Source organism: Choloepus didactylus, chromosome 6 (genome assembly GCF_015220235.1).
Source record: "Choloepus didactylus isolate mChoDid1 chromosome 6, mChoDid1.pri, whole genome shotgun sequence".
Taxonomy (NCBI): Eukaryota; Metazoa; Chordata; class Mammalia; order Pilosa; family Megalonychidae; genus Choloepus; species Choloepus didactylus.
This window is the reverse complement of record NC_051312.1, coordinates 71,920,555-71,943,821: the sequence shown is the minus strand read 5'-3', so window position 1 is coordinate 71,943,821 and position 23,267 is coordinate 71,920,555. Positions and strand designations below refer to the sequence as shown.

The 23,267-nt window shown below is 36.7% G+C and overlaps 1 protein-coding gene across 2 annotated transcripts in view; it reads right to left on the bottom strand.

Annotated features, from left to right (window-relative positions):
- The window catches only part of SBF2 (SET binding factor 2), a 696,898-nt gene that overhangs the window by 455,102 nt on the left and 218,529 nt on the right, over positions 1-23,267 (bottom strand). The window lies entirely within an intron of this gene.

Sequence of the window (23,267 nt, the reverse complement as noted above, 5' to 3'; positions counted from 1 at the left end):
GTGGCCCCACCTATTTAGGGTGGGCCTTGATCAGAGGGCCATATAAATGAGCTGACAGGCAAAGGGAACTCAGTGCAGCTGTGAGCGATGTTTTGAAGAGGAGCTACAGCCAAGACGGACACTTTGAAAAAAGCACAGGAGCTGCAGATGAGAGACAGTTTGAAGACGGCCGTTGAAAGCAGACTCTTGCTCTGGAGAAGCTGAGAGAAGACAAATACCCCCAAGTGCAGCTAAGAGTGACATTTTTGAGGAACTGCAGCCTAGAGAGGAACGTCCTGGGAGAAAGCCATTTTGAAACCAGAACTTGGAGCAGACGCCAGCCACGTGCCTTCCCAGCTAACAGAGGTTTTCTGGACACCACTGGCCATCCTCCAGTGAAGGTACCCAATTGTTGATGTGTTACCTTGGACACTTTATGGCCTTAAGACTGTAACTGTGTAACCAAATAAACCTCTTTTATAAAAGCCAATCCATTTCTGGTGTTTTGCATTCTGGCAGCATTAGCAAACTAGAACAGTGACCAAGATAGGGGAAAATCAGTTTATTTGCATACCAGTTGGCAGACTGGAGCTGGCAGAAGAAAGAATCAGTGAACCTGAAGAAAAGACAATCAAAATCATTTAGTCTGAGGGGCAGAAACAATAAAGAAAGGTGAACAAAGCCTGAGGAACCTGTGGGACACCATCAAGCATGCCAATATATACATTGTGGGAATCCCAGAAGGAGAAGAGAGAGGATCAGAAAGAATATTCAAAGAAATAATGGCTAAAAACTTCCCAAACTGAATGAAACACATGAATGCACACATCTATGATGCTCAACAAACTCCAAACAGGTTAAACCCGAATAGACCCACACTGTGCCACATTATAATCAAACCATAGAATCCCAAAGACAAAGAATTTTAAAAACTGCAAGAGAGACACATCACGTCACATACAATGTGGTCTCAATGAGATTAACTGTTGATTTCTTACTGGAAACCATGGAGGCAAGAAGGCAGTGGGAAGACATCTGTAGAACTAAAACCCAAGGCAGGTCCTGAAAATCTGCTTAATATTTGTACCATGAGAATTTTCCAACACCTCACTTGCTCAACACCCTTAATTGTGCAGTATTTGGCTAAGATCCTAAAACAGTCAAAGAGAAATTAGATGCCACAAATCTTTACTGAAATGTATTTGATCTTCCTCATAGGAGAAACCTGTCTCTGAGTTATTAGATACTGTCAGTTTATACACAATGTTGAGTAATGTGAGAAAATTCTATTTTATGATTTTTTAATCTATAACCAATGCATTTTATATTGGGAATGAAGATGGAATCATGGAAGTTGCCACAAGCACAGGAATCTAAGTCAGTCTTTCACACCTATACACTTGCACATTATTTTCAGGCTTTACTTTGTATGCATATGATAATTTATTTTCATACAGAGTAGCCTTAGTTATTAAACATGTTTATTACATTAATAGGTAAACTTAGAAATGTGTACACGTACACACATGCAACTTGGCTACACATTTTCTTCTGCTTTTTGCCAGCAGCTAGTCAAAACTTGACTCCTTTCGTGAGTCACCATATGAGCACCTCGTTACATTTGGTTTCACCCCTCCCTACCTAGTCTTGCCACTACAACCACCTGACTCAACTTTTGAAACCCATCCCTGTTTTCCCTACTGAAGGTGAAGATCGCATCTTGAAAGCTCTCTATTATGCAACACTATAATAATCTACCTCATTCTTTTTCATCAAAAAACACGGTGTATTTACCTAACCCCAAGACTATCCAGTCAGTTTTCAATATTTTGCTATTACAAAAAACACCAATGAACATCCTTGTTGTAAAAAATTAGAATCTCATCAACAATGTGTGAAGATGCCTACACACTCTCTAACACTTAACTATAGACCTTTTATAATTTGGCCAATCTGATAGCCCAAATCCTCATTCATTTTTATTTTAATTTACATTTTAAAAATCATGACTGATTGGGAGCAGTGTATCATAGTTACTGGCAATATATACTTCTTCTTCAGTGAACTAACACTTTGTATTCTTTAACCATTTTTCTATTGGATTTTATTATTAATTTCTAGGTGATCTTTGATTGATGATATCAACTTTTTTGTCTTTTAACTTGGTTTACGAAGTCTACCAAAGATGTGTTAAAAAAATTTATCCAAGTCCTGGAAAAGGAAAAGAGTATAGCACATCTTTCAATGTCATACTGAAGAACTGCTTAAACAAGCCTACCTAAAGGGCTCTTTAGAAGAATATACCTGTATTTGACATTGCTATTTACTATTTGATTAGAACCCAGACATTGTTAAGTTCCATATTAAATTTAGATATCTGTCCTGGAGAAAATATAAACCTAGAGGTTATGGTTTTATAACTCTAGAGAACATTAATAAGTTTCATATCTAATCAATCTTATTTTTACATTCTTTTTTAACAAGCCTTTCCAGATGGACTATATAAATCTGTTCTTATTCTCCTCTAAACCAGGACAGTTTCTCAGTCTTTTCTCCTCCCCGCCCCCCAAAACTTGACAGTGTTGAAAAGTATTAGGTATTTTGTAGAATGTCCTGCATTTTGGGTTTGTCTGATATATTTTGGAATTATTGTTTTGGAGGAAGAACACCACATAGATGTGGTGCCCTTCTGATCAAGTCATATCAGGGGGTACACTCTACAACATGACATTATTGTTAATGTTAACCTTGACCACTTGATTATTAACAACTTTTTAAACTTCATCCATTGTTATCATTCTGTTCAGGTCTTCTAATCCTTCTTGAGTTTCATTTTGATAATTTATATTTTATTTCTTTAGATAAGAAATATCTAAAGGATTTGCTTAAAGGTATATAAAATATTTATATAAATATATCAAATATTTTACTAATATTTTTATGCCCTCTAAATCTGTGGTTTTATTGTCTTCATCAATCCTAACACTATATATTATTCTTTCTCTTTCTTTCCTTAGGCTTGTAAGAGGTTTGCCTATTGTAATCATCTTTTGTTTTGAATTTCATTATCAATTAAATTATTGGTTTTCTAATTCCCTGTCAGTTCTTAACTCCATTATTTAACAAAGGAACAGTTGACAGACAAGGACTGAAGGGGAAGAGCAAAGGGAAACAGGCAGAGAGCTGGATAATATGGGCATGTAATCTAGCCTAACGTATAATAAATAATATGTGTGGGAGAGGGAAAGGAAGAATACATATAAGCAACACTGTACAGTGGGAATACAGTATTATATACACTAAATAGATACCTTCTACTAGGAATTGAAGGCCCTTCATAACTAGTTTGAAATATTTACCACTTATCTCTCATTACTCTCTGACAAAGTATCTAGCTTTTGAAAAAGTTTAAAGAATGAATAGGCAAACTGTTTGCTCTATCAGGTTAGTCTTTTCCTCACAGTCTTCTGAACAAGCCATGCTAATTTCCCCAAAATTCTTGCCCCTTTCTCATTCTGTTTTCTCCTTCAACAAGCTGCACTGCCTCCATACCCTGCCTCTTCATCTAAATCTTACCCATCTTGCAAGGATCAGTTTTCTTCCATGAACTCTTTTCAAATAATTCCAAATAACTGGTCTACCTCCACTTTCTGTCCAAATAGCTGTTTGTGCCAAAGTACATAACTATAATCAATTTAATCATTTTATTTATAACATAGTGTGGTCATTAAAAATATAGTCTTTATGTTCTAGAATAGGATTGAAAACACCTTAACAGACAGGGATTTAGGTCACGTTTCTTTTATATTCCTACAAGGCCACCACAACACTAAACAATAGGAAAAAGAATTAAAAAGTGGTTAAGAGCTCATACTCGCTCCACTGTCAGTAACTCAATTCAAAAACCAGTTCTATTAATTCTACCATTATAATATTCTTTCATCAACTGTAACAAAGGTATCACACTAATGCAAAGTGTTGATAATGGATGAGGTGTATATGGGAACTCTATTTTTTACATAATTTTTCTGTAAACCTATTTCTTATCTAAAGAAAAAAAACTCAGTTCTACTACTTAATGACTTGTACTGTGTTAAGTAATTTACTTAATCTCTCTGATCTCAGTTTCCTCACTTGTTAAATGAGAAGAATAAAAGTATCTATACTTTATAACATTATGTGAGGATTAAATAAAATAAGGAATGTTGTTTTTGTTTCCTAGCTGCCAAAGCAAATTACATGTAATGGTTTGGCTTAAACAAGGGGAATTACTGGGGTATGATTTGAGGCTAGGAAAAGTCCAAATCAAGGCATCAGCAAGGCAGTGCTTCTTCCCAAAGACCAACATTTTGGAACTGGCTACTGATGTTCCTTGGTCCTTGGCTCCTTTGTCACACAGCAATGCACATGGAGCCCTCTCCCCTCTCTTTCAGATTCTACTGAACTACAGGTGCATGCTTCCTGTGGCTTTCCTCTGTCTGAATTTCATTCTGCTTACAAAGGACTCCTGTAATAAGATTAAGAATTACCCTAAATGAGTTGGGCCACACCTTAACTGAAGTAACCCCATCAAAAGGTCCTATTTACAATGGGTACACATCTACAGTAATGGATTAAGTTTAAGAACATTTGTCTGGGATACAGAGCTCCAAACCATCACAAATGGTAAAAAAAAAACAACAACAACAACAACAACAACAAAAACAGAAGTAATATAAAAGTGCATATAGTAATGAGCCAGAAAGTCTTAGACAAATTATTTTTATTTAAATTTAAAGTGAGAAATAGTATTTTTGGCAATTTATTAGTTTATAAACTCAATTTGTAGGAAAAAAGTGCTCAACAAAATAAAAGATTGTAAATTTAGAGAGCTGAAAACCTATAAGTGGGATTTCATCAGTTTAAATTAGTTGAGGAATGTTATGGATTGAACTGTGTCCCCCTGAAATATATGTTCAAGTCCTAATCCCCAGTCCTGGGAATGTGAACTCATTTGGAAATAAGATCTTTGAAGATGCTATTAGCTAACATGAGGCAAAACTGGATTATGACTGCTGTCCTTACAAGAAGAGGAAAAATGGATACTAACAGATTGACAGAAAAGACCCATGTGATGAAGGCACAGACTGAGCTATGCCACAAGCCAAGAACACCATGGGTTGTCAGCAAGCCACCACCAGAACCCTAATAAACTTCAGAGGATGCATGGCCCTACTGACAACTTGATTTGGACTTTTAGCCACAGAACTGTGAGACAATAAATTTCTCGTTTTCAACCAACCACCTAGTTCGCGGTGCTTTGTTACAAATATTTATTTTTCTGGTTGATTTCTTTCATAGTTTAATTCAGCTATCAAAACAAAAATTACTCTACACCTGGAGCAATGCAGACATAAAGATGACCACAAGTGTCCACAGATCCTAAGAGTCACATCTCCCACGGAGCACTACTTCTTGCTCATTTGCTACTGTTTCCATGATGGTAAGAAACCTTGAGAAAAATGGTTCCATTGTTGCTTGCGTGCATGCAATTTATTTCCTCTCTTCAAACTAATCAACAGCTATTTATTAAAGACATACCCATGCATCATGTTTAAGCACCACGGAAACTAAGAAATTAAATTATGAGTAAGGTGAGGATTCTCATATATCAGCTCACAGCCTAATTAGATCCTCCTTTAATTTTACTGAAAGCAAAGAACTTGAAATCATCCAATTTACAAAAGGATTTCCACATAAACATCAGTTCTGCATTCAGAAGTTTAATTATAGTGTTTCCTGGTACCAGGTAAGAAAGGAAAGCTAAGTTATAATAAGTCACAAAATGCACTATTGCCTCTAATTTAGTGTAGACTGTGTGCTCTTGACAGACATTTACAGAAAAAAATTGAAAGAAGGTGGCTGTGCTGGTTGGGATCTGATATATACCCAAAGCCATGTTCTTTTAATGCAGTCTTGTGGGGGCAGACCTATTGTGGATGAGATCTTTTGATTACATTGTTTCCATGGAGGTGTGAACCACCCATTCAAGGTGGGTCTTGGTTAGTTTATTGGCATACACTATGATAGGATAAAAGGCAGAGACATTTCGAAGAAAACTCAGAGAGATGCTTAGAGAGGAAATGCCCAAAGACATTTTGGAGACAGCCATGGAAACCAGAAGCAGGAGAGAAGCTAAGAGATGAAATCCAGAGTTTGCCCCAGAGAAGCTAAGGGAGACTCCCAGATGCTTGGAGAGAAACACCCTGGGAGAAACAAGCAAGGATGCACAGGAGCTGAAAGACAGAAACTAAGAGAGGCAGAAGCCTAGAGACATTTTGGAGAAAGCAACTGAAACAAGAAGCTAACTGCAGAGAGGCCCAGCAGACTCTGACCTTGTGCCTTCCCATGTGACAAAGGAACCACAGACGCCACTGGCCCTTCATCAGTGAAGATATCCTCTTGTTGATTCCTTAGTTTGGACCCTTTTAAGGCCTAGAATTGTAAATTTGTGAATAAACCCCCATTGTAAAAGCCAATCCATTTCCGGTATTTTGCATTCTGGCAGCCTTAGCAAGCCAGAACAGTGGCAATGGACAATCTATTTCAGTTTCAAATGAAAAATTTTTTATGCTTGATAATTTTGTCTCTCCTTTCTCTCTTGTTCTTTTTTCTCTCCCCCTTCTCTCCCTCTCTCCCTTCTCTACCCACCATACCCCCTCTCTAGAAAGGATTACAAATATCTACTGGTTTAGGAACAAGAAAAGAAATTAGTTCCCTTAGCTGATGCAACAAGTATACTAATCTAGAAGATTTCTCGAAATTAATTCTTTCAAAGAAACGTTAAAATATTATTAGCATTTATCTGTGCCGTGATCTTTTAATCCAATCTTGTTGGGTGGAACCTTTTGATTGAATGTTACCATGTAGATGTGACCCATCCAACTGCAGATAAGACCTTTTGATTAGCTCATTTTCATGGAAGTGTGACACTGCCCATTCCACATGGGTTATAATTAGATCACTGACTGCAGTCCTTTAAGAGAGCTCGCAGAGAAAAGGAGCTCAGAGAAGATACAAGAGACATTTTGGAGAGAAGCTAAGAGCCAACACAGATGCTTGGAGATGCTGGGAGATGAAGTGAGGACATTTGGAGATGCTAAGCTAAGAATTTGCCCTGGAGAAGCTAAGACAGGATTCCCAGATGCTTAAAGAGAAACACCCTAGGAGAACAAAGCAGAAAGCTGAGAGAAGCTAAGAGAGACAGAAGCCCAGAGACATTCTGGAGAAAGCCATTTTGAAACACAACTTGAGGGCAAAGAACAAGCAGATGCCACCACATGCCTTCCCAGTGGACAGAGGTGCTCTGGACACCACTGATCTTTCTTCAGTGAAGGTATTCTCTTGTTGATGCCTTAGTTTGGACATTTTAATGTCCTTAAACTGTAAATTTGCAACCTAATAAACCCCCTTTATAAAAGCCAATCTACTTATGGTATTTTGCATAACAACAGCATTAGCAAACTAGAACACCATCAAACTGAATCATTAAAATTGCAACTTCACTAATGCTTCTAATGAGTACTGCTTCTTGATTTAAAAAACAAAACAAAACAACAAAAAAACTATACATCTTTCTTGCCCTAAGATAAGTATCATAGTTTTACAGCTCTCCTCAGAAATCAGTAAGTGGGAGGCTGGAAATACCATAACAAAGCAAATCACAGTAAAGCAACTATTCGGTTCTCTTTTATCATGACTCCTGGCTGATATGCTGTCTCATATATAACCTTAAAAAGAGTCACCATTGAGGTGATGTCATCAGCAAGGTAACCCAAGACATCCCCTGAAAAAACCTCCCCAGAGATTCAGCAATTCAAAGGACAAATCTCACTTGCTTAGAATACAAGAGGATGATAGAGACTGGAGAAGGATTCCACAAACACTGAATTGAAAAAAAAGAAAAATACCAGGCAGGAAATTTGTCCCAGACCTGCCGGACCCCTTCCCTCCCCCTCACTCAGTCCAATGCACCTTGGAAGCTGCTCAGAGGAAACAACCAGGTCCCTCCAACTAGGGAAATGACTACAGAACCACTCAAAGCAGAGGATTAGAACCCCATGCATATCCAGGCACAGGGACCCAAGTCCACAGGGACCTGGAGCAGGACAAAAGCCACTGAGGAGTGCAGCATACAAAAAGGCCCCCAGAGGGTGGGGAGCGGGGGAGAGATCACAGGAAAAAGGCTGGCAAATGGTATACCCACTCAATCCAGTTTCTCGTGTCTGGACCACCTAAATGCAAAAAAAGGACTTTTCTTTTCTGGAGTGATCTACCTTTCTGGATCTACTGCACCTGGCTCGCTGGGGAGAGACATCCTAATGGGGAAGAAACTGGAGGCAGAAAACCTCATTAAAAAAAAAAAAAGGAGAGGGGGAGGGAAAACGGAACTGCTATAAGACAGGAGGGTCCCAGAACTGAAAATTTTCTCCTAGGGCATTCCAATCTAAGTGTCTGTGGGTCTTCTCTTAGCCTCTCTGAGGCAAACTCTGGATTTCATCTTTCAGCTTCTCTCCTGTTTCTGGTTTCCATGGCTGTCTCCAGAAATGTCTCTGAGCTCTTTTCAAAATGTCTCAGCCTTTTATCCTCTCATGGAGGATGCCAATAAACTAATCAAGACCCAGCTTGAATGTGCAGAGTCATATTTCCATGGAAATAATCTAATCAAAAGGTCCCACCCACAATTGGGTGGGTCATACCTCCATGAAAACAACCTAATCAAAAGATCCCACCCACAATAGGTGGGAATGGATTAAAAGAGCATAGTCTTTTACAGGATACATAACAATTCAAACCAGCACAGAGCCTTAATATAAAGCTAATCATAGTAAAACTCTAGAAACTAAACTGACTTTAAAGCTAAAACATTAAGATAGTCAAATGCCTAGATATCAGCAAAACCTTGCAAGCCATACAAAGAAGCTGGAAAATATGGCTCAGTCAAGGGAACAAATTAAAACTTCACAGGAGACACAGAATTTTGAGCAACTAATTAAAGAAGTTCAAACTAATTTCCCAGATCAATTCAAGGAGATGAAGGAAAAATGCATAAAGAGATGAAGGATATTAAGAAGACAACATGTGAGATAAAGAAGAATTTGAAAGTATAAAAAGAGACATAGAAATTATGTGGATGAAAGGCACAGAGTAGAGATTAAAAATACACTACAGGCATACAACAGCAGATTGGAACAGGCAGAAGAAAGAATCAGCGATCTAGAAGATAGGACAATCAAAATCTTACAGACAGAAAAGACAGAGAAAACAGGAAAAAATGAGCAGTATCTCAGGGTTTTGAGTGACAGTATGAAGTGCACAAACATACGTGTCATGGCTGTCCCACAGTAAGAGAAGAGAAAATGGGCAGAAAGACTATTTGAGGAAATAATGGTCGAAAATTTCCCAACTCTTATGAAAGACATAATTATACATGTTCAAGAAGCACAACATACTTAAAACACAATAAATCCTAATAAACTTACTCCAAGACACATACTAATTGGAATGTCAAATACCAAAGATAAAGAGAGAATTTTGAAAGCAGCAAAAGACATTTGTCACTTACAAGGGAACCTCATTAAGACTAAGTGCCAATTTGTAATCAGAAACCATGGAGTTGAGAAGGCAGTGGCATGATATATTTAAGGTTCTGAAACGAGAAAAACTGCCAAGCAAAAATTCTTTATCACATATAACTGTCCTTCAAAAATGAGGGATAGTTTAAAATACTCACAGATAAACAGAAACTCAGAGAGTTCATTAAAAAAAGACCTGCCCAGAATGAATTGCTAAAGGGAGTTCTGCAGGCTGCAAAGAAAATACAGGAGGGAGTGGTTTGGAGTGGTGTGAAGAAACAAAGATCTTCAATAACACTAACTAAAAGGGTAAATGCAAAACTCAATAGTACTGTTACCTCAATATACAATTCTACTCTTTAATTCCTATAAGAATCAGAATATAATCAAACAGGAAAAAGGCATATTTCCTGGTAATGGATAAGTAAAATAAAGTGGTAACACAGGAAAAAAAAACAGTATAAAGAGGGGATACAGTGGAATATGGGAGCAGAGAACAGGTATGCTGTTGAAACTAAGTTGGTATCTTTTAAAATTAATAGGTTGTGTAAAATAAACACCAGGGTAACCACAAAGAACATATTTTTAAAAAATACATTACTACTGACCCCATAGAATAAAAAGAATTATAAGAAGATACTATAAACAACTCTATGACAACAAATTAGATAACCTATATGAAATGGGAAAATTTCTAAAAATATACCAACAACCTATACTGACTCCAGAAGACACAGAAGACCTCAACGTACCAATGACAAGTAATGAGATTGAGCCAGTCATCAAAACCTCCCAACAAATAAAAAGCCCAGGACCATGGCTTCACAGTGGAATTCTACCAATCAATCCAAGAAGAAATAATATGAATTCTGCTCAAACTCCCCCCAAAAAAAATTGAAGAAGAGGGAATACTACCTAACTCATTCCATGAGGCCAATATCACCCTAACACGAAAACCAGATAAAGGTGATACAAGAAAAGAAAGTTAAAGACCAATTTATGTTATGAAGATAGATATAAAAATCCTCAATAAAATACCTGTAGATCAAATCTATCAACACATTAAGAGTATCATACACTATGATCAAGTGGGTAAGCAAGGGTGGTTCATCATAAGAAAACCAATTAATGTAATACATTCCATTAACATGACAAAGTAAAAAAACACATTTTCATCTCAATTTACATGGAAAAGACATTTGAAAAAAATCCAGTATCCTTTCTTGATAAAAACATTTGTATAAATAGGAATAGAAAGAAAATCCTCAACATGATAAAGAGCATATATGAAAACCCACAGCTAACATTGTACTCAATGGTGAAAGACTGAAAGCTTTCCCTCTAAGACCTGAAAAAAGACAAGGATGCCCACTCTAACCACTGTTACTCAACATTGCACTGGAAGTTCCAACCAGAGAAGTTAGGCAAGAAAAAAGAAATAAAAGGCATCCAAACTGGAAAGGAAGAAGTAAAACTTGCACTATTTGCAGATGACATGAACCTATATATAGAATGTCCTAATAAAACTACAACAAAGCTGACAGAGCTAATAAACAAATTCAGCAAAGTGGTGGGGTACAAGACCAACACACAACAATCAGTAACATTTCTATACACTAATAATGAGCAAGCTGAGATGGAAATCAAGAAAAAAATTCCATTTACAACAGCAACTAAAAGAACTAAATATCTAGGAATGCATTTACTCAAGGATGTAAAGGACTTGTACACAGAAAACAACAAAACATTGCTAAAAGACAACAAAGAAGAACTAAATAAATGGAAAGACATTCAATGTTCATGGATTGGAAGGCTAAATGTTATTAAGATGTCAATTCTACCCAAATTGATCTACAGATTCAAAGCAAGTCCAATCAAAATTCCAAAAGCCAACTTTGTAGAAATGGAAAAACCAATAATCAAATTTATTTGGAAGGCCAAGGAGCCCTGAATAGCCAAAATCATCTTGAAAAAGAAAAATGAAGGTGGAGGACTCATACTTCCTGATGTAAAAGTTTATTATAAAGCTACAATGGTCAAAATAGCATGGTAACTGGCAAAGGACAGACATATAGACCAAAGGAATAAAACTGAGAGTTTAGAAATAGACCCTCACATCTATGGCCAAATGATTTTTTACAAGACTGCCATGTCCACGCAACTGGTACACTCAACTGGGAAGAACAGTCTCTTCAACAGTGTGCTGGGAGAAGTGGATATCCATATGCCAAAGAACGAAAGAGGAACCCTATGACATATCATATAGAGAATTTAACTCAAAATGGATCAAAGACCTAAATATAAGGAGCATGACCATAAAACTCCTAAGACAAAATATGGGGAAGCATGCCCAGGATCTTGTGGTAGGCAATGGTTTCTCAGACTTACATGCAAAGCACAGGCAACAATAACCACAAAAAATAAATAAATGTGACCTCTTTTAAATTAAAAAGTTGGGGGCATCAAAGGACTTTATAATGAAAGTGAAAAGACAACCTAATAAATGGGAGAAAATATTTGGAAACCACATAGCTGATAAGAATTTAATATGCAGAATATATAAAGAAATCCTACAACTTAACAATAAAAAGAAAAAGAACACAATTAAAAAATGGGCAAAAGACTTAGACATTTCTTCAAAGAAGACATACAAATGGCTAAAAAGCACATGACAAGATGCTCAATATCACTAGCTATTAGGAAAATGCAAATCAAAACCACAATGGTTACACACCCACTGGTACTATTAAAAAAATACAGAGATCGCCAGAGGACCTACCATGAGTCCAGTTCTCCCATAACGCAGCAGTCTGAAAACACATAAACGACAATCTCTCCTGGCATTCATGGATTATGAGTGTGCAAAAAACACTTTTCTGGAGGAGGAGAAAAATGGCAGCATAGAGAGGTGTGGAATTTAGTTTGTCTCCTGGAAAAACTAATAAACAACCAGGAACAACTAGTAAATAATGTGGAACAACTGCTGGGGGACAACCATAACTGTCCACACATCGTACATCAACCTGGATTGGGTGGAAAGGCTGAGACTGCAGCATAAAATCTGTAAGTAAAAACTGCAGAATCACGCCAGGAACCCCCTCCCCTACGGCAGGCTAAGCTGCAGGACCTTGCTGTGGGACAAAGCAGCATTCTCAGAATGAGCAAATATAGCTCACGCCAGCTCCAACTGGGGTTTTAATTAACAAATATGGACTGCTGAATACAAGCTACGAACAGAGACAAGAAGCAAAGTACCCTGAGGTTGCTCATGGTGGAGAGAAGGTGGGGCTGATGGAAAGGAAAAAATTTAATTAAAAAAAAGCAAAAAAAAAACCAAAGAGACTTTTAGAGACTGACCTTAGAGAGCTGGAAAACACCTGTGCCTCGGGGAGCGGGGGGGAGCCCAGAAGACCAGGTGGTCTATCTGACCAATGGAGGAAACCAGGGGTCCATGGGCTGGTTCTGAAAGGAGCTTTCTTTCTCTTTTCCTCTCTCTCAACCTGAGTGGCTCAGTGGAGCCTCAGCCATTTTCAGTTTGCAGTGCTCTGACCCAGACAGGAGTGGAGTTGACAGGGTCAGAGAGACAAAGAACAATTCAAATGCAAAAGGTAACAGCCTAGAAGCTGTATCTTCCCTAAGAGGAAGGAGGTGTGGCCCAACTCAAGGGCCTGCCCTCCCTCAGACTCAGACCCCAGGGCCTGGGGGAAAACAGGGAAAACAACCTACACCAGTCCAGAGCAACAGCTGACAGGCGCCACCAGCTGGGCAGGTTATGAAAAGCACAGCAGCCAGAGGCCTAAAGGAAAGTCTGTCAAACTCTAAGACACACCCTCAGGGAGACTTGAAACTGAATATAACCCCATTCTGAGGTCTGAAACTATTCTGGTCTGGGAAAATCTGAGTGGGATAACCAAGGAAACCAGATGCCTAGACAACAAAGGACTACAAACTACACTGGGAAGGGTGGAGATATGGCCTAGCCAAAGGAACAAACTTACACCTCAATTAAGATACAGCTGAGATACTGTTTTACTTTGATGAAACAGTCAATTAAAGATTTTCAAAGAAATCTGATAAATCAAATCAAAAATCAAATCAATGAGTTCAGGGAGGATATGGCAAAAGAGATGAAGGACATAAAGAAAACACTGGGCAAACACAAGGTAGAAATTGAATGTTTGAAAAAACTCCTGGAAGAATCTATGGAAATGAAAGGCACAACACAAGAGATGAAAGACACAATGGAAACATACAACAGCAGAGTTCAAGAGGCAGAAGAAAACAATAAGGAACTGGAGAATAAAACACCTGAAATCCTACACACAAAAGAAAACATAGGAAAAAGAATGGAAAAATATGAGCAGCGTCTCAGGGAATTGAATGACAACATGAAGCGAATGAATGTACGTGTCATGGGTGTCCCAGAAGGAGAAGAGAAGGGAAAAGGGTGTGCCAGTTTGAATGTATTATGTCCCCCAGAAAAACCCATATTCTTTGATGCAATCTTGTGGGACAGACAGAATAGTGGGGATTAAGTTGGAACGTTTGAATTAGGTTGTTTGCATGGAGATGTGCCCCACCCAGCTGTGGGTGGTGACTCTGATGGGATACTCCCATGGAGGTGTGACCCCACCCATTCAGGGTGGGCCTTGATCAGTGGAGCCATATAAAACATGCTGACTCAAAGAGACTGAACGGAGTGCAGCTGTGAGTGACGTTTTGAAGAAGAGCAAGCTTGCTAGAGAGGAATGTCCTGGGAGAAAGCCATTTTGAAACCAGAACTTTGGAGCAGACGCCAGCCACGTGCCTTCCCAGCTAACAGAGGTTTTCCGGACGCCATCGGCCATCCTCCAGTGAAGGTACTTGATTACTGATGTTTTACCTTGGACACTTTATGGCCTTAAGACTGTAACTGTATAGCCAAATAAACCCCCTTTTTATAAAAGCCAATCCATCTCTGGTGTTTTGCATTCTGCAGCATTAGCAAACTAGAACAAAGGGGCAGAAGCAATAATAAAGGAAATAATCAATGAAAATTTCCCCTCTCTATTGAAAGACATAAAATTACAGATCCAAGAAGTGCAGCGTACTCCTAACAGAATAGATCTGAATAGGCCTATGCCATGACACTTAATAATCAGATAATCAAATGTCAAAGACAAAGAGAAAATCCTGAAAGCAGCAAGAGAAAAGCGATCATCACACAAAAGGGAGCTTGATAAGACTATGTGTGGATTTCTCAGTAGAAACCATGGAGGCAAGAAGGAAGTGGGGTGATATATTTAAAATACAGAAAGAAAAAAACAGCCAACCAAGAATCCTATATCTGGCAAAACTGTCCTTCAAATATGAGGGAGACTTGAAAATATTTTCTGACAATCAAGTTTGTGAACAAGATACCTGCTCTACAGGAAATACTGTAGGGAGCACTACAGACAGATAGGAAAAGACAGGAGCGAGAGGTTTGGAATACAATTTTGGGTCAAGGTAGCACAACAGTGTAAGTACACTGACCAAAAATGACTGTGAGTATGGCTGAAAGAGGAAGGTTAGGAGCATGTGGAACATCAGAAGGAAAGAGGAAAGATAAAGACTGGGACTGTATAACTCAGTGAAACCTAGAGTGCTCAATAATTGTGATAAAATGTACAAATATGTTTTTACATGAGGGAGAACAAATGAATGTCAACCTTGCAAGGTGATAAAAATGGTGTGGTATTGGGGAAAAAAATACAATCAATGCAAACTAGAGACTATAGTTGACAGAAACATTGCATTATGCTTCCTTTAATGTAACAAAGGTAATATGCCAAAGCTAAAAGCCTAAAGAGAGGACTCTTGGCATTGGTGATGTTGTCTGACTCTTTTATTGTACTTCAGTTTAATTTTATCTTTCCTTTGGTGTTTTTTAGCTGTCATTTTTTTCTTTCTTTTTCTTTTTCTTTTGTCTCTCTACCTTCTTTGGCTCTTCCTCCTCCTTTGTTGAAGAAATGGAGATGTCCTTACATAGATAGTGGTGATGGTGGTGAATGCATAAATACATGATTATACAAGGAACCATCGAATGTTTACTAAGGACAGAATGTATGGTGGGTGAACAAAATCATCTTAAAAAAAATGGGATGATGAAGAAACCTTGAGGCCACTATATTTGAGTGAAATAAGTCAGCCACCAAAGGGCAAATTTTGTAAGGTCTCACTGATATGAACTAATATGTAAACCCACAGACATGAAAAATAAGTTACCAGGATATAGAATGAGGCTAAAGAATGGGGAGCCATTGCATATTATGAACATAATGTTTAACTAGGTTGAACTTAAGTATTTGGAAATGGACAGAGGTGACGGTAACATGATACTGTGAGAACAACTAACAGTGCTGAATGGTGTGTGAATGTGGTGGAAAGGGGAAGCTTAGAGTCATGTATGTCACCAAAAGGAAAGTTGGAGATTAAAATATGTGAACTTATAAAATAGTGAAACTTGTGGTGGCCAATGTCTGTGATTAACTGTACAAATATTAGAAATCTCTTTCATGAACTAGAACAAATGTATGACACTACAACTAGAAGTTAACTATAGAGGGATATATAGGGAAAAATATACCTATTGCAAACTATGTACTACAGTTAGGAATATTTTAACATTCTTTCATCAACAGTAACAAATGTTCTATATCAATACCATGAGTCAATAATGGAGGGGGTGTTTAGGGGTATGGGAGGATTTGAGTTTTCTATTTTTGTTTTTATTTCTTTTCTGGAATAATGGATGCACAGCTGTATGATGGTATCATGTGCAATTGACTGTGCACACTGGATGATTGTATGGTATGTGAACAACCTCAAAATTGAATTAAAAAATACAAAAAACTGTAAGGGTTTGAGAGGACCTGGAAAAATACAGGAATATTCATTCACTGCTGGTGGGAATGTAAAATGGTGCAGTCATTGTGGAAAACATTTTGGCAGTTCCTCAGGAAACTAAGTATCGAATTAATGATACGACCTACAATCCTGACAGGTATATACCCAGAAGAACTGAAAGCAATGACTTGAACAGATATTTGCATACCAATGTTCATAGAGGCATTATTCACAATTACCAAAAAGATGAAAGCAACTCAAGTGTCCATCAACAGATGAATAGATTAAAAAAAAGATGGTATATACATACAATGAGTATTATTCAGCTGTAAAAATGAAGTCCTGATGCTTGTGACAACATGGATGAACCTTGAGGACATTATGCTGAGTGAAATAAGCCATACATAAAAGGAAAAATATTGTATGATCTCACTCATATGAATTAATTATAATAACCTATATTCTAGATTCCAACTATCATCCAAGAATGACAATTTGAGGCTTAATGTGTACAGAATTTCTATTTAGGTTGATCATTTAAAGGTTGAAATGGATAGTGGTGGTATAACACATTATTGTGAATGTAATTAACAGCACTGAATTATATGGGTGAATGTGGTTAAAAGGGGAAACTTTAGTTCATGTATGTTATTAGAATAAAAATGAAAAGATAAAATTTAGGACTGTATAACACAGTAAACCCTATTGTAGACAATGGACTATCATTAATAGTACAACTGTAAGAATGTTCTTTCATGAATTATAACAAATGTATGATGCTAATACAAGGTGTTAGTAATGGAGTGGTTTATGGGAAAAAATACACCTAATATAAACTATGGATGATAATAGTATTTTAACAATCTTTCCTCAATTGTCACAAAGGTAACTACTGTTAAAAAAATAGTGCAATTTATAAACAAGACTTTAAACTGTAGGTGATGGGTGAATGGGGTTTCATTACACCATTCTTTTTACTTTTATGTACAGTTGAAAATTTCCGTAAGTTTTTTTAAAATATAGCAAAACATGTCCTTTGTGGAAAACCTGCATTTTATGCTAAATAAGCATGACATTTGCTATTGATGGTATGTTTTTAAAAATTGTATTTTATGCCTTAATTGTATATTATGTATACAATTATACATAATTAATCATAATTAATTATAATTAATTATATATTATGCATATTGTGTATTAATTATAATACTTAATTGTATATTATGTATAATAAACTCGTATTTTATAGCGTAATTGAATATTATGGCTTATAATTTTGTCACAAAATTATATTTAACATATTTTCTTGATAATACACTATATTATATTTTATATAATATAATTAATGTTTAGTATAAGTTGAATAAAATATATTACTTAAAATGTAAAACGGAAAAAAAAGTCACCATCAACCTTAAACAAAACTTGTATTTATCAAGAAATTATGCCATAAAGTTCCTGAGCCAGAAGGTGCTCAAATCTGACTCCTTGGAGCATTTCATGTAACATACTGGTTAGGAAGAGCAGAAGTGGAAATTATCCATCCTCTTTAAGCTCTTATGCCTTAAGAATTGACAACTCGGCACGTTTCCTTAGAAACAACATCACCCTAAGATTTCAGCCTAGATTTCTCTCGTTGCTAATATTGATAAAAAAGCAAATACTGAAGTCATTAATCAGAAGCAGAGGAAATAAACTCTCACATAGGCATGAAGTGCACCATTTCTGAATGTTTCAGACATGTCTCTTAGCAGAAAGCTTGGATAAAGACAGCCAATTCTATAAACTAAAATATTGCACACAAGCTTCTAATTTTTTATCATGTATCTGCCATTCGGACATAAATTAGTTTCCCTCCATGCTAGAAACTTTGGAATACAGTTTGGCTCTGTACTTTTCATTATTTCAGGGGACTATATTGTCAGGTCCTCCTGCAATGTGAAAGGAGTAACTGTCTCTCACAACTAAATTGAAAAAGTAGGATCAAAGAAGAAAGCCTTTACATGAAACAAAGCCACAATTTCTAAGAATTGGTACCAGAGAAGCGGAGTGCAGCTGTGAGTGACGTTTTGAAGAGGAGCAAGCTTGCTAGAGAGGAACGTCCTGGAAGAAAGCCATTTGAAACCAGAACTTTGGAGAAGACGCCAGCCACATGCCTTCCCAGCTAACAGAGGTTTTCCGGACGCCACTGGCCATCCTCCAGTGAAGGTACCCGATTACTGATGTGTTACCTTGGACACTTTATGTCCTTAAGACTGTAACTGTGTAGCCAAATAAACCCCCTTTTTACAAAAGCCAATCCATCTCTGGTGTTTTGCATTCTGCAGCATTAGCAAACTAGTGTATTTCACGAACAGTTATTTTGGATCAAAACATTTTCCTTCTATTTATCTCTACTCTAAAAGTCAAATTATGCTTTTTCACAAAGAAAAGAAATATAATTTCTGATATATCTGGCATGAAGACACTATTCACTACAGAAGTGAGTCCTTCTGATATATGAATGTCATAAATGACAGAATATAATGCTGTAATACCACTGACTCCTTAGACTTCCACAACCAACTACATTAAACCTATAGACTGATTTTAATAAACAAATATAGCTAATTCACTAGCTGGAAGTTTGATGAAGTGTTTGTATTCAGAAATTAGTTTGAGGATTTTAAGACTATTTATAAGCTAAGATATCCTTAAAGAAAATAACAGTTCAAAGAAAGGTGTCACTTGGCAATACAATGATATTGTAACTGACACACATACACACTCTCAGGAATCACTCCGCAAAATTCAGGTTGAACTCATAGGGAGAGTATTATTAAGTAGACATGGAATTCATATCTAGACATGAAGTATTCTCTCTGTTACAATGCCAGAAGACTTGTGATAGTATTTCTCTCCTTAAATTGTTACTAATTCCATCCAATCCTTGGTTAATCTATAAAATACTGATTTGTTGAGCCAAAGCACCATTAAATAGGCATTGTGGTCTTTAGTTATACGAATTCTTGCCTGTAAAAGGAAATCAACAGCACAGAGGGGGAAACCAGCTGGCCTCTTGTGATGGAATTACACGTTAAATAGGCAATGAAAGAAATTACTCTACTTGTTATCCTTGTTCTAATATGGTAACATGATAACCCAAAAAAGCACTAAAATACTTAACAAAGTCAGATTTGCTTAATGATATAGCAAATGTTGTTTTTCAAATAAAAACAATTATTCTACAATTATATCCAGTTTCACAGTTTCCTAAAAAATATACTTCCAAAAGGCAAATATTTTGGACATTAAAATAGTACTGCTTTTTAAGGAAAAACTGGCAATGCCTTTGGAACTCAATTCTGGCAGTAGGAAGTAATAAAAAAACAAATTAAGATAAATAAAAACATAGATTTAGAAACAAAAGATATTTTTTTAGTTTCTGCATAAAATAATTTCTTGATGAAAATTTTAGAGGCAATATTGACAGGCTTAGTTGATATGCAGTCACAAATGTGCATTGTGACTTGAAATGTTCAAGAATATTTTCTAAAGAATAACCAAAATTACCAAATAAAAATGAAAATACCCAAAGAAAACGAAAAAAAGCTCGTAGAACTAATAAGCAATTTTAGTAAAGTTTAAAGATACAAATTCAATATATAACATCAATTATAATTTTAAAACGCACTAGCAAAGAATACTTGGAATTTGAAAAAACAATTTAAGTACCACTTACAATTACACCAAAAAGAATGAAATGCTTGGGTATAAATCTAACAAATATGTGCAGAATCCATATACAGAAAACTACAAAATCCTAATGAAAGCAATCAAAGATAACCAAAATAAATAGAGAGAAATCCTCAGTTCATGGATTGGAAGATAAATATTAAGATGCCAATTCTCCCCAAATTGATGTATAGTTTCAATGCAATCCCACTCAAATTTCCAGCAGGATTTTTCATAAATATTGACAAGTGAGTTTTGATAAATGCATACACTTGTGTATCCACCACTCCACTAAATAATATTTTCTAACCATGATTTGATCTTCAAGGCTTTCCAACCACATTCATGGTCAGAATGTTCAATATGACTACTTAATGTATACACATAGCCATGAAATTTTTAGAGCCCTATATAGAAATATAAAAAATACTGTGCCTGGCTTTCTTATTAGACCCTTGTTCAGACTGTGAATAATTTCACGGAACAACAACAACAACAACAACAAACACTGTCTTCTCTATTCACAAGAACTATGTTCCTGGCAGAAAGTAAACGTGTGACAATTGTTTGCTGGATGAACACATGTAAGCAAAAATGAATGTTAGGACATTCTAGGAAGTTAAGATGATGTAAAAGAAGAAAAAAAAGTTCCATAGTCATTTTCTGTATGTTATATGCTCAAAAAATTCTTTATGTTCAATTAAGTCTCATAGTACACATAACCCAACACAGAAAAAATTTAAACCTGTTAAGTATGTATTACAATCCATAAATAATTGGCCCTTACTAACATTGCAGCCTTTCCTTCCATTAAATACTAAGCTATACGTGGTAATACATCTCAGGGCTTTTGCTAAAGTAGTACAAATGCCTTTCCTCTTCAGCATGTTTAAGTTCCACTGATGTTCCCAAAATGAAGCACCATTTTATTATCCACGTGGAGTCTATGGATTAGGGATTCAGAAAGCACAAGAGGAAATGGTTTGTCTTTGTTCTGTGATATTTGAGGCCTCATCTGGAATAACTTGGTGATGGAGGGTGACTCAACAGTAAGGGGCTGGAAGACTAAGACTGCTGACCAGAGTACCAACTCTTAGGCTCTCTGTGTTGCTTGGTTTCCTTGTCAAAGAATGGTGGTCTGAGAGTAGTTAGATTTCTTACACTGTAGATTAAGGCTCTAACTGCAAGTATTCCAAAGAAAAGGGGGAAAGCTGCATCACCTTTTATGACCTAGACTCAGAAGTTAGATATTCTTCTGTCTCAATCAGTCAGGAGACTACCTAGATTCAAGGGAAAAGGAAAGCAGGTATATACCTTCATATCTTGATGGGATGTCAAAGAATTCTGGGGCCATTTTTTAGAATTACCACACCTTTCACAAACAATCTAACCTTTTATCTCTGAGAAAAACAAGTCTTCACAGATTGCCCCTAGGCAAATGTAAACTCTCCCCATACACTCTTAGTATTTTATAGCTATCCTTAGCACTGGATTTCCTATCACCTCCTATTTTATTAGGAACTCCTCAAGAGATGGGCTTACTAACTTTTACATCCCTTTATAGCACCTAGCATAGTTTTCCATGCCAAAACTGTTGACACATTTGTTCAATATTTATTCTACATCTAGTGCAAGCTATATTGGGCATTAATGATATACAGCAGTAAACAAGGCAGACATTGTCTTTGGCCCTTACAGTATGATAGTCTATTAAAAAGACAGACATTTAAATAAATAATTATAGTAAAACAGGGACCAATAAATAGCAGCTACTAGAACAAGTTACTATATATTCTAAGCTTTGGTTTCCTAAATCTCTAAAATAAGAATAACAATATTTACTTACAATAGGTAACTGCAAGGATTAAGTACAATAATAATGTGTTAAATGCTTGGCATGGTACTTGGAACTCTGCAATACAGAAATATCACTGACTAAAAGGTATCAAAAATATTAATATAAAATACTAGTTTTCATATTGATTTTCTTCTGGATGAAATAGTCCATTTAAATTAACTATTATAACGAATAACTCCCAAATCTCAGTGACTTAACACAATAAAAATCTAATATTATTCAATGATAATACAGAGGGTAGGGTGGGAGTATGGTAGTGGAGAAAGACACTGATTTTGGGACCCAATTCCTTCCATCTTGTGATACCACCATCTTCAATATCTAGCTTTGAGGTCACCATAGCAAAGGAAAAGAAGGACAACAAACCCTACCTTTACAGCAAAATAACTTCTGCTCATATTCCACTGACAAGAAATAGTCACTAATCTCACTTTGATACAAGGGAGATAGAAAATCTAGTTTATCTGTGCCCAGGAAGAGCAAACAAGTTGGTGAGGCTCTAATTAGTCTCTGCCACAATCCCCCATTCAAGTGATTAAATATCCGTTTTTTACTCTTCCTCCTAGATACAGAACACACTCAAGCCCTCTCCTAGGAAGACTACCCAAGGGCCCACCCAGCACGAAATCTAGAATCTCCAGTTTAAACAGTTTTCTTCATCGGGTCGGGATATGGCTCCTCCTGGTCCCACAGTCTATGCACTATGCGCACAGACCAAAAAAAAAAAAAAAAGCATGGGTGGATGGGTGGGGAGCATGGAAAAATTTAGGAAGAGGAAGAATGGAAAACATGCAGTAGCCACTAATTGGTAACATTCTGAAATCCCACTGGATATATATTGTGAAGTGAGAAATTCCTTGATAAGGCCCTGATGTTTACTCTCTTCGGGAAAACACCCTAGTCCTTTGTTCTCCAGGGCTCCTGGCTCCATCCTTTACAGGTCTATATTAACTCCCTTGGCCACATATGAAATTGTTTTTGACAGGTATGCCTTCATGCCTTCCTGCCTGAGGAGGGTTTTTAGGGCTCGCTGAACAGTCACATGATTTCTAAGACCAGATTCACAGTTTCTCTAGTAAGTAAAATTCCATCAGAATCATAGGAGCTTCCAATCAGTTCTATGTGCCAATAACTAAACTAAAATTCTTTCTTTTATGTTGTTCTCAAATCTGCTTTATTTCTTTGCTCCTTCTCCCAATGTATATCCCCCTTAACTTGATGTTTCAGGCTTGAGA